Source organism: Electrona antarctica, assembly GCF_951216825.1.
Source record: "Electrona antarctica genome assembly, chromosome: 13".
Lineage (NCBI taxonomy): Eukaryota > Metazoa > Chordata > Actinopteri > Myctophiformes > Myctophidae > Electrona > Electrona antarctica.
The window spans coordinates 29758157-29776152 of record NC_136794.1 but is presented as its reverse complement, the minus strand read 5'-3'; positions in this window follow the sequence as shown (position 1 = coordinate 29776152).

Sequence of the window (17996 nt, the reverse complement as noted above, 5' to 3'; positions counted from 1 at the left end):
TGTCCTGCCCTGAGTCTGACCCACATACCGTAGTCTATTGAGTGGTTCTCAAACGGTTTTGACTCATGGCACCCAAACCAAATAACCTTTTTTATCCACTGCACCCCTTAATGACAGAGTTAATTTGTAGAACATTACATTCATTTTAGATTTGTCATATTACGGCATAAATACTGTATATAAATCTTTCCCACCTAGATGCAGAATGTCACGAAGAATGAGAAAATAACCGTTTCTATTAGAACTTGATTCAAAATAACTGTATACTTTTAATCACTTGAACCACAGCATCTGCATCCCTCTTCTGGGATCCACCAACATTGTGACGTGTTGTGAGCTATAGATCTGCTATTTTTAGCGAAAAGATGGAAAAAGAGCTCACCAAGTGCAAAGAGCTTAAACTGTAGTGATATTGATGAATTCCAAATATTATCAAAGTATTCTGCTGCAAAAAACTCCAACATGACCGTGGATACTGGACTGGTCATGCTGCAACTGAAACAAGTCAAAGAACTGATCTACTCAACAGGATTGTCACCTTTTTGATGCCCAGCTTTGTGTGTGTGTGTGTGAATTTGTATGATGATTTGATTGGCTGACAACCCCATAGTGATGATTTGATTGGCTGAGCAAAGTACATTGAGGATAAAAAGTGAGGGCAGAACATTGAAGACGACAATTTATTGTGATTGGCCGGAATGACAGAAAAGTGAGGACGCCAATTGTGATTGGCCGGAATGTGATGTTCCATGATAATGTATGATGATAAGAGTTCCCCTAACTTTACACGGGTGTGATTTTTAAAAGATGCATATTGGCAACCTTTAGTCGGAAGCTTCAGCAGCACAGTCAAAGAGCCTAGGTGACCAACCATAGAAGTTGTGGGAAAGAATGTTACGCTAGTAACCCACCATCCCCTTAGCACGCACTGGTCCTACCTGCTGTTGCACTACCACCTTTCCCAGCAATGTTAAAATTGCCCATGCAAACTCACACTGCATGTTGATGAATAAGACGAGGATATCTGAGTCATAGCGGCAGTGATTGGATGCCTTGATTGCCTTCCATATGCTTCTCCCATGTGTCATAAATGTACACCACCGTTTTATCCATATAGAACGCTCCAAAAGATGCAGTCACCTGGTTGGTACTGTAAAGTTAGCTGGAGCGTCTTGCAGACAAAAAAAACGACATTGTGAGAAAACAACCGATAAAGAAGTGAAGAAGGCAGAGATTCTCTTTAGCAGTTGTGGGAAAAGTAAAGTCCGGTATTCAAAAGTAAATTATTGTCAACAAAATGTACCTAAAGTACAAAAGTACCAGTAAGACGCCTGAGGGAGAGAAGCGAGCACACATCCGCCTCGTTGACGGCAGACTGCTCAGCGAGCGCTGGCGCCCTTGGCATGGGGGGTCAGATCAACATGGAATTCATTCTGTACTGGCCATATAAGGAGCATGTCTTGAGTGTACAGGGTTTGATTAGGTCAGATCAACATATGGAATGTCAGAACAGGTCAGCTCTATACAGTATGTGGTAGTGAGGACATTCTCTTGAGTGTACAGTGTGTGATGAGGGCCGGGCCTTCATTTTCGGGCCTGTTTTGGCCGGCTGCCGGGCGTGGCTGCACTAATACATTTGGGGCAGGCCCGTCTAAAGTTTGAATGGACAGGAGTGCCTGTTGAGAACTCTAGTTTTCACCGGCTGCCGGGCACAGCTGCACTAACAACTTTGGGGCCGGCCTGTCTAGAGTTTGAATGGACAGGTATAAGTCAAAAGGGAGACATTGAAGAGAAAGGATGGATGGGGAAGGATCAACATATGGAATGTCATAATCTCCATCCCTGATGATGTCACCTGATGTCACGAGACCTCGACACCATATAAATGGTGACATCATCAGGGATCTTCCCATAAGGTCATGCCTTGGGTGACCAAACAACACAGTGACGGGAAATGCACGATTCCATTGTGAATGCGACCTGCAGTCACAAAAAGTTCCCATTATGCAGTATGTCTCATTACACATTACAAGTTTTCAAATGTATAAAATGGGGATATTGGCAGGTCCCACCGACACCACATCACAAACCAAAGAGCAGTGGTGGAAATGAACTAAGTACATTTAATTACTGTAAAGTACTGTACTTAAGTACAATTTTGAGGTACTTTTGCCTCAGTGGATTATTTGAAAATGGAGGATCCCAATGTAAACAAGCCTTAGTGCACAATCCTCTTAGCAGACCTTGTACTGAACTGTGCTGATTCCATGACCTGTAAATAAAAAAGGTCAATCAAAGTGGTACTTAGTCAAATTAGATTGAGAACATTTCAACAAGTATACATGACAATGTTATAAACTTCTTACAGCAGGGAGTATCAGTAGTACTGTATGTCTCATTACACATTACAAGTTTTCAAATGTATAAAAACCTTTTGAAAATAGCAGATCTACGATGCGACGCATTGTGAGCTTATAGATCGGCAATTTTCAAATGACCGAAATGTATATGGCTGAAGTGGTTAATGTATATTTTGTAATAATAAACAAAATCTACAAAGTAACTATAGTAACTAAAGTTTTCAAATAGTAGTGGAATAAAACTACAATCTGAAATGTAGTGGAGTAGAGGTATAAAATAAAACTATAGACATTTTGAAATAATCCACTGAGGCAAAAGTACCTCAAAATTGTACTTAAGTACAGTACTTAATTAAATGTACTTAGTTACTTTCCACCACTGCTCTTTGGTTTGTGATGTGGTGTCGGTGGGACCTGCCAATATCCCCAAAGAAAATCACACTTGCTAATGAATTTGGCAGAACCCACCTGATCCACACAATCCTCTATCCTAGGCGCTGGTGGGTGAGTCTTGTCATGTCAAATGTGTGTTTTATCTTATTAACCTTTCAATAATTTGTGCAAAACATAATGTGATGGGTCTGAAGGGATTTCCAGCCCCTTATCTTATTAATCCATTGAGACCTGGAACGCATCCATGTCACGTTAGCGTTTAACCACATTAACCATTAACCCATTTTGGGGCGGGAACCCCTTTTGGTGTTTTAAACATTGTTATAATTTAGCTATTGAAAAATAGCAGATCTACAAGCTCATAGCGCGCCACCGAGTGGCGCGCTATGAACTTGTAGATCTGCTATTTTTGAAAAATCGTTAAAATGTGCCTCAAATCTTTCCGAAAATTGTCATGATTTAGAAAACTTTTTTTTTAAAATGTCGACGTCAGGCCTGAATGGGTTAAGTGCTGAACATCAGCGTGTAGCAGCAGAACATGATAACAGCGTTGGTGGGTGGGCTGCACCTCCACAGAACCAATGTCGTGCTGCTGTATATGAGCAAGGTAGGGGGGGGGGGGGGGTGGAAAACACAGTACAATACAGCAAACCCTTCAACTGTGTACCATATCAGCTCTCAAATCCGCATTTCAGAATTATTAAGGCAAGGTTGCAAGACACAGTTAAGGCCAATTCGTAGTCCAGTTTTCGGTGAAGAGGTGACCGCTGGAAACTACAACATGACGTCACGACGCGGCATCTCTCTGTTTTTACTAACCGGTCAATTAAGTCACCTCGTCACCGATAACTGGACTATGATGTGAATATGCCTTTACCAGGCCCGCTCATAATATCTCCATTAGAACCAGCTGCAGGATCAAATGAGGAACCGTGGCCAACACAGAGGCCTTACCTCCATTACTGCACCTCCACTTTTTTTCTGATTAATTGAAAATGGAGGATCCCAATGTAAACAAGCCTTAGTGCACAATCCTCTTAGCAGACCTTGTACTGAACTGTGCTTATTCCATGACCTGTAAATAAAAAAAGTCAATCAAAGTGGTACTTAGTCAAATTAGATTAAGAACATTTCTTACAGCAGGGAGTATCAGTAGTACAGAGATGGACTGGGAATCCTGACAGGCAGCTCCGCTGATGTGGAGTCATAGATAAAAGTGTGTTTGTGTAGACAGTTGAGTAGGCTACTCCGTCTCCTATCAACATACCAGGTGTATGTACGTAGGCTTTAGTAGGCTAGCCGCTATACAAGTTGGTAAAGTTGTAGCAATCTGTTATTGCGCTCGCACGCACGCACGCACGCACGCACGCACGCACGCACGCACGCACGCACGCACGCACGCACGCACGCACGCAATCAAACACAATTTGATTGATTGATTGATTTGCACAACATCATATACTAGTTATTTACATGGGAAAGATGACTGTTAGTTGTTGTGCCTTTGAGGTAATAAACCGTTTAATATTAAAAACAAAACAAAAAACAAAGAACAAATAAATTAAAACAGAAATACATTTTAGGCTACATCAAAAAGCATAAAAAGTGCATGGCATTAAACTCTACACTGTTTCTCTGCCATGTCGTTCAAGATTGCCAGATGTAGGGGCGGAGTAATTAACATCAAGGCATGTGCGTTTCGGGTATCCTTGCTCATAGCTCCTCAGAGATCCCTCGGAGGAGAATCCTTGGATCCGAGCTTTGCTGTGCTTCAGAACGTCAGACCAGAAAGACGTCTGGTTCAAGGGGAAGATTGGGGAAGCAAAGACATATGGAATAAGAGACTTATAAAAACAACATAAAAACTAAGCTATGATGACTAAATATATTGACGATTTCGTCAACAGATAAAAACTATAGACTTAAATGTCAGGGAGGGCTAGTAGTGGAGAAGATATCCAGTAGAACTAAAGGACAAGGTATTTTCCACAACGCTTTATAGATTTTCTATTTGTAAAAGTGTAAAAGCAGCCATTATGACGCCATCACGGCCCGCCAAAATACATTTTAGTTGACTAAATCAACTGTAGATTTCAACAGTATAGATTGCCCCTCTCACACAGATGATAAAGTCATGGCTGTTGTCACAACGTGCAGATAAACACTTTTTTTCCCCTTTTTTTTTTTTACAAAACAAACAATAAATCAATTTCCTTTTGTTGTTGAGTATGATAGACAAAACAGTAGGGTGATCTCTCTCCACTCTGGACAGCTGACAAAAACTATGACAGACCAGCCCGCGGGGAATTATCCCTGCGTACTCCTGCACAGTCCATCCCTGGTTCTCTCTCTCTTTCTCTCTCTTTCTCTCTCTCTCTCTCTCTCTCTCTCTCTCTCTCTCTCTCTCTCACCACTGAGCATAATGGACAATATCTTCAAGCTCACAACGTACGCATCGCTTCGCAAGCCATTGTGAACTTTTTAGATGGGTGGACAATGACATGCCCCATGTGATTTTTCTTCTGTTGCATTTCCATGACCCAGGCATGTGTATAACAACTGCGAAATGATGAAATGAACACCCGAATCCCACGGATAGGCCGGGGAGTGTGATGTAATGTGGTCTTCACAACAGTCGCATGCTTAATAACATTGTTTGTCATCCTTGGCCTGTTGGTTTTCAGCAGCAGACAGAGTTATTCAAGTTGTTGAGAGGCTCCATCTGGCCTTGCTTTTGGGTGATGACTGTACCTGGTGGGAACAGCTGCTCTCCCCACCTGGCCTTGCATTCCATTCTCAGGCTTACATTACTTAGAGGCTGCATTGTCCATCAGCCAAGTACACGGTCAAATATTGAGTGCTGATTTAACTCGGATAGTGCACACACACACAAACAAAATGCACCCGTGAAGCTGTTATTTGCCTATATTGAACAAATTCATCACTATATGGTTGCCAATCACTGGGTGCATATCTTTGGTCCGACGTCCTAACAGTCCGACACGCAATAGTCCGACAGGCGACAGCCTACCCCAAACCATAACCTAACACTAACCGCACGTGAAAGCCACGGGAGAGTCTTAACCTAGCCTCGCGTAGCCAGCCTTCATCTGCCTTTGCAATGCATATATGCACGTGACATCATCGTCAAACCCGGAAGTTATGCAGGGATGCCTACTGAGTGGCAAAAAACTACTTTCTGGCCTTGACAACCCATACGTCCAAACAGAAAAGTCCTATCTGATTGCATTAAACAACATTAAACAATGTTAAACTCACTTTGCCTGTTGCTTGGCCACTCGATGTGCCATTCTCTTTAAGCATGCGCATACCCTCTATTGCCCCAGGCAGATTAACCCATTCTGGACGGGAACCCGTTTTGGTGTTTTAACTAAGCATTATTTAGCTATTTTTTAAAAATCGTGAAAATGTGGCACAAATCTTTGAATATATATTCTTTCAGAAGACTTTTTATTTATTTCGACGTCAGGCCTAAATGGGTTAAGTCTGGCCCCTCTCAATTGTGGGAGGACTTCACGGCCGAAGTGGTGACGAGCCAACCAGATTCGTCTGGAACCAGGCTATAACCAACCAGGGCCCAGTATGCAAATATGGAGCGGGACATTGCGGAAACAAATCTAATACTGAGGGACGAGACTAATATCCACGCAGTGTATTAGTATCGCTACGCTATTGGTTTGTCGGACTAACGCATGCCCCCCCTATCACCTGCCCCTTCGAATGGGACATGGCAAACAGCTCTCCCATCCCCGCTTCCAATGTTCTAAATAGATATTGCACGGCGTGGCTCGACATCTGTCTGTCTGTCTGTCTGTGGTCCCCCCAAGGTTATTATATTATTGCCTGTTTCATTAGTTTTTACTTTTGTTTAGTTTGTCAGTCCCTCTGTGTGTGTGTGTGTGTGTGTGTGTGTGTGTGTGTGTGTGTGTGTGTGTGTGTGTGTGTGTGTGTGTGTGTGTGTGTGTGTGTGTGTGTGTGTGTGTGTGTGTGTGTCCGACTGTCCGGAGCTAATCCTGCAAACCACTGGACCGATCAGTGCCAAATGTCTTGTGCTCACTGCCAGTACCCTGCCAAAGGCCCACTCACAGCCAGGGCAAAACTCTGTCCAACGGGTTGGTATACAGTCCAAATCCGGCGTGTTAATTCAACTCTGAATGTGTAAAGATTGATCCATGAGGTTCCAAAAACTCCTTCCAAGCTTAAACTGTCATTACACTGCCAAACCTTTGGTGTGCAGTTGACAGTTAGTTGATGAATTATAGAGGACTCAAGATTTAAAAAGCTCACTCTGCCAAACAGTGGCAAAGAATATCCTTATTTTTCTTTAACAGAAAATGAATTACGTCTTTGATCATTTGCAGTGGTGTAAAGAAACTATTTATTATTGTTAACAGCAGCCAAAAAGACTATCACAATAAATGAACAATGGTTGAATAAAGTAAAAGAAATTAGAGACATGGAAGAAATTACTTATTTGGTGAGGCTACAAAATGAGCAATTTATTAAGAAATGGACGCCCTTCGCACGTATCGAGATTTAACATTACAAAGATGTATTTCTATTGATGGAACCCCTTCCCCTCTTTCCTTTTCTTTCTTTATTTTTTATTTTTTTTCTCTTTCATGTCTGTTTACATTTCTTCACTTTATTATTATTGTTAGTATTATTTATGATTTGTTATTATTTTCAAATGTGTTACTTTCAATGTTGCTGCTGTCTCCTTGGGGAGACAATTTTGTACTGAGAACTGAATGATGTAAATGTATTGTCTACCCCGGCAATGACAATAAAAAATAATAAGTTGAAAAAAAAAGAACTGTAAAGTTTTACTTTACTTGAGTATAGCCTACTTTATACGTATAATACTAACTCCTCTACTGTACATCTCAGAGGCACAAATTGTACTTTTTACTACATTTGTATTGGACTGTTTTAGTTGCTAATTACTTTGCAGATTTAGATTCTTAAAGGACCACTTCACCACTTTTCAACCTATCTTCGGTCCTCACTAATAATCATGATAAAATGGCACAATTTTTTTTCTACTCAGTCTGTGTCTCATAGGAGGGCTGTGGGCAGTTCAGAATCCCGTCCACCAGTGACATCATCGTTAGGCATATTTATTTTTTTAAACAATATTCTTTTTACAAAAATGTTTAGATTTTTATTATCGTTACTTAATTATAGGTTAGAAACCTGCCCACCAGTGACGGTGGGCAGGTTTCTGAACTGCCCACAGCCCTCCTATGAACCATTGCCATTGTATCATGATTATTAGTGAGGACCTAGTATATGAAGATAGGTTGAAAAGTGGTCCTTTAATAATCAAATTATTAAGCAAAAGTTTTCAAATATAATATATATAATGTGCAACGTTGTTTACTCACTCGACAGTAAACAGCATATAGTAGCATATAACTGTATTATCTGTATACAGGTTAGGCCTACCTGCATATTTTTAAAGTGACAATTTAATGACTTTCAAGACCTATTTAACACCAAATTGGCCAAATTGTCAAATTTTACACAAGAAAGAGGCACACATTGTGAGTTTTCACAATATGTATCTGTAGACCGAGTCAAACTAAACGTAACGCCTACAATTCCAAGTTCTTGTCAAGGTTGAGGGTCCCGACTCCCCAGTTAAAATATTATTATTTGAGGGGGTTGCGGCCGGAAAACCTTGGGATCCCTTGACCACAGAGTTTGTGGTTACGATGCATGTCCTTTTGTCCAGGTGTAATGTTAAACTGCACTAATGGATTCACTTGATGAAATCTGCACATAATGAAAACGTTGGACACAAAGATTGAACTGTTGAATTTTTTATGAGCGGAAAGATAAAGAGAAAAATTGCAGATAAAACAAAAACAGAAACTGGTGAAATATTACTCCGGGATCAATAATTGAGCATTTATTGTTGTTTGATAATGGATTTTTCCTTGTATTTCCAAGAGTAGTATCTTCTAAAATGTTCTCACTGGTGTATTGTTTTACACGAGCAAGTTGTTCGCAAAGACATTAGCCACATTAGTTCAATTCGAGTAAAAACCCATTGATTTTAGATGGATATAAGCTCCCAGTCCCCAGACAGGCAAACTAGCAGTTATCATGTATGGTCTGATGTCCTGTTAGCTCTCTGCCTACTTTTATGAAATAATGCTTTATAATCAAATCCAAGGGGAAAGGGACAGGTATTCTGTTGTATCACAGAACAAAAAGCAGTGGTTGGGAAGTAGCTAAGTGAATTTACTACTGTACTTAAAGGTAGGGGAAGTGATTGCCTTTGGTTAAAATAAGTGTTAATTAACTCTATACTCATTGCTATAGACTATAGAGTGTTTGTTCAGTAACAGAGTTTCCATTTCTTTATTAAACAGAAAATTGTCAGGTCAGGATACCAATTTTATCCAATCAGGATAGAGAATTCAGGCCACTGATACAGATCAAACAAGTGAAATGGGAAGTGATGAGCAGACACACCTGGAACTGGAACACTATACAAGGGTATACTCACAATAAAAGGGTACTCTCTGCATTTGTTTCACCTACCTGAAAATGTTCTGTTTATTAAAGGGCTAGAGAGACAGGGAGAACAAATGCTCTAGTCTATAGAGCGTCGCAGTCCCGCCCCCTTTCATGATGACGCCTGGCCCAGGAAATGAATCCCAATGCATTTTTCCCATAAAGTATTTATTTAAAGACCTTTTAAGCGTCGTACGAAGCCAACTCGAGTCGTGACAAATCATGACAACACACACAATATTTTGGACCAAACAAATAATTACATAGAAGAAAAACAACAAAAAAAGTGTTGTAACCTGCCGTTTTTTTCTACTTCCTAATTCTTTGTTTGGCCCGAAAAATTGTGTTTGTTGTCATGATTTGTCACGACAAGAGTTGGCTTTGTCCGCGGCGTAAACGTCTTTAAATAAATACTTTCTGAAAAGTCCATGAGGAAAATGAACGGAGAATCATTTCCTGGGCCATGGTAGGGGGCGGGACTGCGACGCTCTATACAGGGACAATACATACAAAATACAAGACCAGGCTCTACAATGAATGAAACAAAAATCTGCGACTGTGCCAATTTTCATCTCTTTAATCGGTGAACAGGCTGAATGCATCCTGAATGCATAATTGTGTCGACTTATGTCACAATGTCAAAACGTTGTGTGCTTTAAGATCTGCTATATAAAAAAAGAAAAACAGTTTGACAGAGTACATAAACTTTTGTACTTTAACAATTATTTTGATGCGTATACTTTTGTTTTACTCAATACAAGTAACATTTTGTATTTTAATTGTAACAGTGTTTATTTTACTTAAGTAAAATGACTTCTTCCACCCCTACAGAACAGCAGAGCCAATCTCTGGAATGTCCACAACAAATGTGATCAGCCACCAGCAGTTACTAGCATTGTCACTGTCATCCACAATCTCTCAGGGTATTGTGGCATGGCTATGTTATAGATTTTCTGTCTTGCCTCAGGACTCAGAGAGACACTGAAATAGACAGTCGGGAGTATTAAGCCCTTTGTACTGTATACTCGCGAGCCAGTGTGTGCACCTAAAATAGCCGATTTGCTATCATTGTTGAAGAATATCAGGTCCTTTTAAGCATACTTGCATGAGAACATACAGTAGCATACTAAATTATCAGTGGGACAAATTACCTTACAATTACCTTACAAATTACCTTCCTTTTAAGGCTTACAGATCACCCGAGTTGATGATAGCCTACCACTCTGATTACAGACTTTCACAGGATCTCCGGTCTGGCACATCCTTTGTTACTGTCAATCAGAAAACCTTTGTCCAAAAATGCTACAGTACTTTTCAGAAAGAAAGAGACGGAAAGAAAACGGTTCCAAATGGATCCAAAGTAGTTATCAGTCACAAGACAAAATTGTAGGCCTACTATATCTTTACTACTTTTGCACGACACTGTTGTGTGAGGAAGTACAGCGTTTATTTTTAACCAAAAATAACTGCAACAAGAAGCAGCCGCTGTGGGAATTTTTTCATTTGGGGGGAAACAAGAGAGGCTGCTGAGGGTTTCACTTTTCCATGGATGACGGATGACCCTCAGAGTTCGCAGATGAAAAAAAAATGAAAAAAGAAACAAAAAAGAAATATACCTCTGATGATGTTGCCCTTGAGCCTACTCTGTTGTCGCCTGAGAGTTTCCATCATTATTGAAAAGCATGAGCGGCAGGCCAGCTGTTTTGATATTGAATGCAGCTTTGCAGAGTATCCGGTATATATAACTCCTGGACCGCACACTCGCATCGACTGTCTGTCTTTCATTTTGTTTTGATTTTTAAGGTCTGCATTCATCCCCTTTGATCTCAATTATTTTTTATTGCTGAGCTCCTTCAAAACGAAGCCTGGAATGAGCAATCTTAAGCTGTAGCCCTTCTTCTCGAGTCGAAGGCTGGCATATTAGCTGAACTGTGTGACTTAAAAGAAAGGGGAGGGAAGGGGAGTCTCAAGCAATAACATTTCTTTTTAGGCCGCTTAGAAGTGTTTGCCGTGATATGAAGGCAATATGAGATATCTGCTTTTGTATTATCCAGAGACGGGAGGGCAGATTTGTCATTTAATCATGGCTGCATTAGCCTCTTCATATTAGCTTCAGTCCTGCTCCCTTTGCAAAAGTAATATTGTTACTGAGGCAATAAACCAGGGACGAGCTCAAACGGGACATACAGTAGGGTTTCCATGGTGATGCTTTTTCCAGTGGTGGAAAATAACCAAGTACATTTACTTAAGTATTACGTTCTTAAGTATATCCCAGAAAAGGATTTTTCTTTTCACTGGAAGGAAAAATCTTCTCTATGGGATTTTCTCTTGGCAATATCGGTAGAGGGCGCAGTGGAGTAACTAAGTATATTTTTCTTCCGCTGAAAAAAAATCTTTTTCTGGCCAAAAAGTGCATTTTGTGTGTGTGGTGCACGGGGGACTCCCGCGTCCACCGGGGAAAGTAGTCTTGTATTGGTGAGTAGTGAAAACGTTCTTTTTATTATATAACAGAGAGTCGAGAGGCTGTGGTGCATTTCATGCGAGGGCAATTAATTGAAAGTCCCATATAGCTCTAATGCAATGGCAGCAACGGCATTAGGGCTATGGACCCAGAGCTAAGTGGAAGCTTGCCAATTGGGTTCCACTTGCGTCACGGACGGGGGGACGTTCGGTAGGCCAATCAGACAGGCATTATAAACGTTTGCTTTCTCATGCCAATAAAGATCTTTTGGATTGAATTGAAAAGTCCCAGAAAAGACTGTGATTGGCCAGTATAGTCACTTGAGTGGCAGTGACGCAGCATGCCTTCCACACTTCCGCTTGACTTCCTCCTTAAGCATGGACACACATGGCTCCAACGAACTGCAGCGGCCAATGAGTCATCTATTTATTTATTTTATATCTATGGTTGGAGGCTGGTCAGGAACAGTGTTGCCAGATGAGAAATGTTAAACTATCATATGAGAGGCTTTAACCTATTTCAACAAACAACAAACAACCTTGTTTAAGACTCCTATGGGACAAAATATGCTGCGTGGAATTCAGACAACTTCCTGCATGGACTGGACCTCTTACAAAGACTGAAACTGGACTGGACTGGAAAGACGTGACCTGTGTCTTTAATGCCTCCTAGTACAAATCTAAGGTCAGATTTATTGATTTACTGACTTATTTTGAAGAGGGTAAAACTATGGTACAAATATGATAATTATCGTACATCTAGCAACACTGCCAGGAGGGAGACATCTGTGCAACTGGAGAGAGCCAACATTATAGTCCACAGCCTGGTCACAGGAACCAATCACGACCAGGTCCACCTAGTGGCCAACCACTCACATTCAGACACCATTCAGTCACCACGCACACATGCAAGCTCGTAGTCAATCAGTCACCCATCACTACTCCATCACAACGCACGCACGCACACATGTAGGGAGAGACATGCATTGCACAGGGAAGACAACACAAACTATACGTACTGTATGACCCGAGGATGATGTAGGATCATAACAATGTTTTATGTTTTGTTTTTTACATTGGACATACTGTAGTGTAGCATGGCATGTTTTTTATTAATTGTTTTGACATTAGTGCATGGCATTTTCTTTGTATTGTTTTGACATTAGTATATCATGGCATTGTTTGTGCCTATATATATATATATATATATATATATATATATATATATATATCGACGTTAGTTCTTGGTGTGAGAGAAGAGGAGGCAGACGATGGTGTGAGATATAGATTCGCTGTGGCAAAAGGAATAGAATAAGATTTATTTAGATCTATTTGCTGTCGTTTGGGAAACCATGTTGCCGTCTTTTCCGCAGTCGCGTCATTGCTAATAGCGACGGCCGCACTAAAGACTGACCTTGGTGAGCTTTGGCCTCTGCAACTCATGTTATCACACCCTCCCATATCCAGTGACTTATTGATGTCACACGCTCAATAGAGACAACAACACCAGGGGCGGACAGCCCGTCCCGTAAGCCTGGCTGATCTGTGGTAAGCTTTAATGAGGCTACAATGATGTAAAAAGAATATTGCACCTGAAGCTACTACTGTCACCATGCAGGAGAGTGAGAAGCAGCCGGGGAGAGAGCCGTGCAGCATACGCCCAAATTGGGCTAGATGTCAAGCACATGTTCGTTATATATGTAATTAATGAAGCATCTCAGATGGTGAGAGACGTGTGTGGGGAAAGGTCCTGACAGCACCCTTTCTGTTTTTACCTCTAGCACCAGATCCTCTGCATCATCACTGTCAGCCACTGTTTAGCTGCAATCTCTGGCATCATTCATCCAGTTTCCCTGGCTGCTGCTTCCACTTCTTCTCATCATGTCCAGAGAGTAGAGAAATACATGTAGCTAATATAACTTGCGATTGCCAACCTGTGGGCTGGGTCCCACAGGTCGGGATATGAGGATAATGTGAGTGGGCCCCCAAATAAAAGACTAAACGTGTAATGATAACTTCTTCTTCTTCTTCTTCTTCTTCTTCTTCTTCTTCTTCTTCTTCTTCTTCTGGCTGGATTTCCCATCGGGGTCGCCGTAGATCATCTATTTCCATCTTCTGTTCTCTGTGTCTTCCTCTGTCAGTCATCATTCCCTCTCTCTTTTACATCATAACAACTCATTGAATAGTGTTTCCCCAATGGAGCTGGCTGCCAAGGACGAGTTTATAGGCTTTTATTGAATTTGAAGATCTAGCGGATTCGAATGCCATCAATGCATTGAAAGGGACAAAATCATGTTTTCGGTAATCAGAGCATTCAATGCTCCTGTGTCTACTGACCTACCGCAACCGTCTCCTGAGCGATTGCGTCTTGGAGACACACAGTAGGCTGCATTCTGCGTTGATCACGGCGACGCACGTTGTCCGACATTACAAACTAACACTAAATCTAACCCTAACTCTAACTCTAACCTTAACTGGCCCTGTAAGTCCCCTAACCTCGTATCAGTTTTTACCAGGCATGTAAATCCCCTAACCTCATGTCAGTTTTAACCAGCAGCCACGTAGTCAGTTGACAATGCGCGTCGTTACTGGTAGCCCTGATCAACCGCACAGAATGCAGCCTACTTAGATGTGGTAGGTCAGTAGACGCGTCTACTGGAACATTGAATACTCAGATTAAACGTGATTTTGTCCCTTTCAATTGATGGCATTCGAAATGGGTGGTAAGACCATTGACTTCACTAACGTCTGATTAGCTCTCGGTTGCTAGGCGATCGAGTTATAAGCAATGAACCGTAAACAAGATGGCCGCGCCCGTCCGCTTCAATCATAACTGCATTTTTAAAACCCATTTATTACCCTTTTTTTTACACAGAATCAAACATTTTATGGTCATGATTCAGCAGATTCACCAGGAGCCTGGATGGCTTGGTTTCAGACATAAAATAATTAATATAAATATTTTTTTGAAATCCATTCCGTTCCACTGATCCAAGCTGGAACACAATCAATTGATTTATCATTAAAAGAAACATGCTCTGAAAATGATTTTCTGCCGTCTCCCTGGCATTTGTTTTGGAAGAGGTGAGAGGCCATAGTTCGATTTGTGAAAGAAAAAAACAGAGAGTTTGTTGGAACCACTTAAACCCTATATATTTACTTTGTTGTATGAAAAACAGCGAAAAAAGCAGATCTACATTTACGAGCTCACACCGCCTGGCATCGCAGACAAGTTTTGTCTGCAATCTCAAAATAGTAACAGCAGCGTTAATGTGGTTGACATACATTTTAATTAACTTGTTAGACTGTGATCAAACATAATATCAGACACAATCCAGAAGCAGGGATAAAACATATCCCCATCCCCACCGGCCATAATAATGAAATGGCTTTCCGGGGGAAACTCCACTCCCTTTCTCATCATTCCACTGTTTTTATTAATTTTATCCCTTAAGTCTTAGTGTTTTGCTCACCATGTAAAGCATATTTTTTCATACTTAGAAAAGCGATAACGGTATACATTTGAGATATTATTATTATCCCCCAGCAAATCAAACTCGACAGACTCCCATACCACCACGGTTACTTTCCCCAGTGTCTCGATTGAAACTTTTGGTGCTCTGCAGGATCTTGCTCACTTTGTTGATCTGGAACAACACCATTCAGAAAAGGCCACGTGTCTGCATCTCCCTGGCAGATGCTTACAGCTGTTGAGGCAACATCTGCCTAGCTCCTCCAGGGCAGTGGAAGCCTTCTCCGTTTCAAGGCAGCTGTTAGCACACTGCTTCAGCACTGTCAACCCTAAACTCCCGTCTGCTTGTTGACGGTGCTTTCACTGTCAGATGCTCCACATGTTCTGTAAGAACGGCCCAGCGGTGGACTGACTGAGAGGCTAAACCCAGCAGAAAGTTGCAAGCAGTGGTGGTGGAAAGTAATATTTACTCAAGTACTGTGCTTAATAAAAATATATAAAATGTATATTGTTGCTGGCGGGTAGAAACCTCTTATCTCCATGTCTTTTTGTGTACTTTTCCGCAAATTAACACCCTACTTGATCACAATACAGTGTCATATAAAAGCATCAAAAGTAGCAGATCCGCAAGCTTTGAGTTTACAGATCTGCTACTTTAGCTATTTCTGAATTTGAATCCTGGAAAAAAAAGGACTTTCTTGACTTATAGCCTACTGACAGGTCCATTGATATGTGAGTTTAGGCAGATTCAAGAATGCTCAAAACACTGTGAGACACGTAACGCAACGTGTTGTTTGAGACTGTTGGTGCTGTGCAACATTACAACTGTTTTAAAGTATTGTACAGTAACAACTAAAGTCTGTACTATTACTAAAAAACTATTTAAAATAAAGGGATTTAAGATCAAAGCTGGGCTGTTGCCTGAGTCCAGTGCATTCTGTCACACTTCGCCATGCTCCTCGCCAATAAAATCTAGTCTATGTAGAAGAGCCGCCATTGGACTGGCACCCGGGAAGTGAATGGAGTGGCTCTGGTCATAATGATTGACCACCTCAGAGGTTATTAACATCCAAACAGTGTATGATTGTGTAGGTGATCTAAGAATGACTCATACACACACGCCCTTGCCTGTGGTGTCGAGTACATTATGAAACTAGCAAAGTACTTGTGAATGGAGAGACACCATTTCAGGTCTCATTGGAAACTCTTAACGCCATGCACTGACACCTCCTGTTTGCTCAAGTCTGGAGTGCAGTCCATGATACAGGAGCGAGCAGTATTTGCCTTTCTTCATTGAGCCCACAATGACAGGGGAGAGTTCTCATTCTACTGCTCTGCCACCAAAATGTGGAATGCCCTGACACCATCCACTAATTAAAGGATGAGTAACACTGGATTCTTTCAAAATGTGGCCTGACAACAACATCTATCAGGAGTCCACAAGGTGAGGTAAACGTACATTTCCCATCGCTTTTGTACATTTTGCATTTGTCAATGACGTATTATTGTGTTAAATTAGTATGCTATGTTGTAGTGGTGTCAAAAATAATCGATTCAGCAATGCATCGACATTTTTATCCTTTTGGCCTTAATGTCTTACTTTACAAAGTGCTGTTTACATTTCTGACTGATAAAGGAATGAATGAATGAATCAATGAATGAATGAATCAATCAATCAATCAATCAATCAATCAATCAATCAATCAATCAATCAACCAATCAATCAATCAATCGCACACACTTAAAAGGCATTATTATATGAGCTCATTTTGGAATTGCTTGCCGAGCCTCTGTATTTCTCAGATGCTCTGCTATGACTGCATGGGTCAAATTGCTGAAGACAATTTCCATTTCCAGTTCCCATTTCCATCTGTCTGAGTGGGCACACAACAAAAAGCGCGATTGCACACCAAATGGTTCACCGTTGCTATCATTCTTCTCTAAAACCTCGTTCCCTGTGTTTTACTTCAAGATTCATTAGAACTTCCTTACTTGATCTATAGCTGTGTTTATTTGCAGTTCTCTGATAGATCGAGCCAAGCCATGCCTGTGATGTGTTCGGTACATCTTCCATGCTTTCTTAATCGGACGGATATATTTTCAGATTTGTTGTGGCCATCTCCGCTTAACCGGCTCGCCTCTCTTGTTTCCCAAAAAAGGTGGCACTATAAAAACACATCACATGGACCCGTGGCTGTGAGGGCCCCAGGCGCTCAAATGAGGCTACCTAACGGTTACTGTACGTCTGATGATGTGTAAGCCCACCTTTGGGGACAGGCCAATATCAGCAGACCAATAAATCGGTTGGGCTCTTCGACAGACTAGAGCCCCGACCGATACATAGGCCCTATACACTGTTTGTGTGTGTAAGCAAGTTTTTTCTGCATTACAGTATGTTCTGTGTAAAGAAAGATTTCAAATAGGTTGCATACCAGACAACGTACAGTAGATGCGTTATATTTGTGATAAACCAATATATCGACCCATAAATTACTCTGATGACTCTTCTACAAACTATACATGTGTCCATATAAGTTACATCGTCTATGTCGGGTGGAATCCTCATATGTCCAAAACAGACACACACACACACACACACACACACACACACACACACACACACACACACACACACACACACACACACACACAGACACACAGACACACACACACACACACACACACACACACACACACACACACACAGCAAAACGAATTAACCAGGCCATAGTGAAGATGATGAGTCCACTAAGAACACCTCTCTC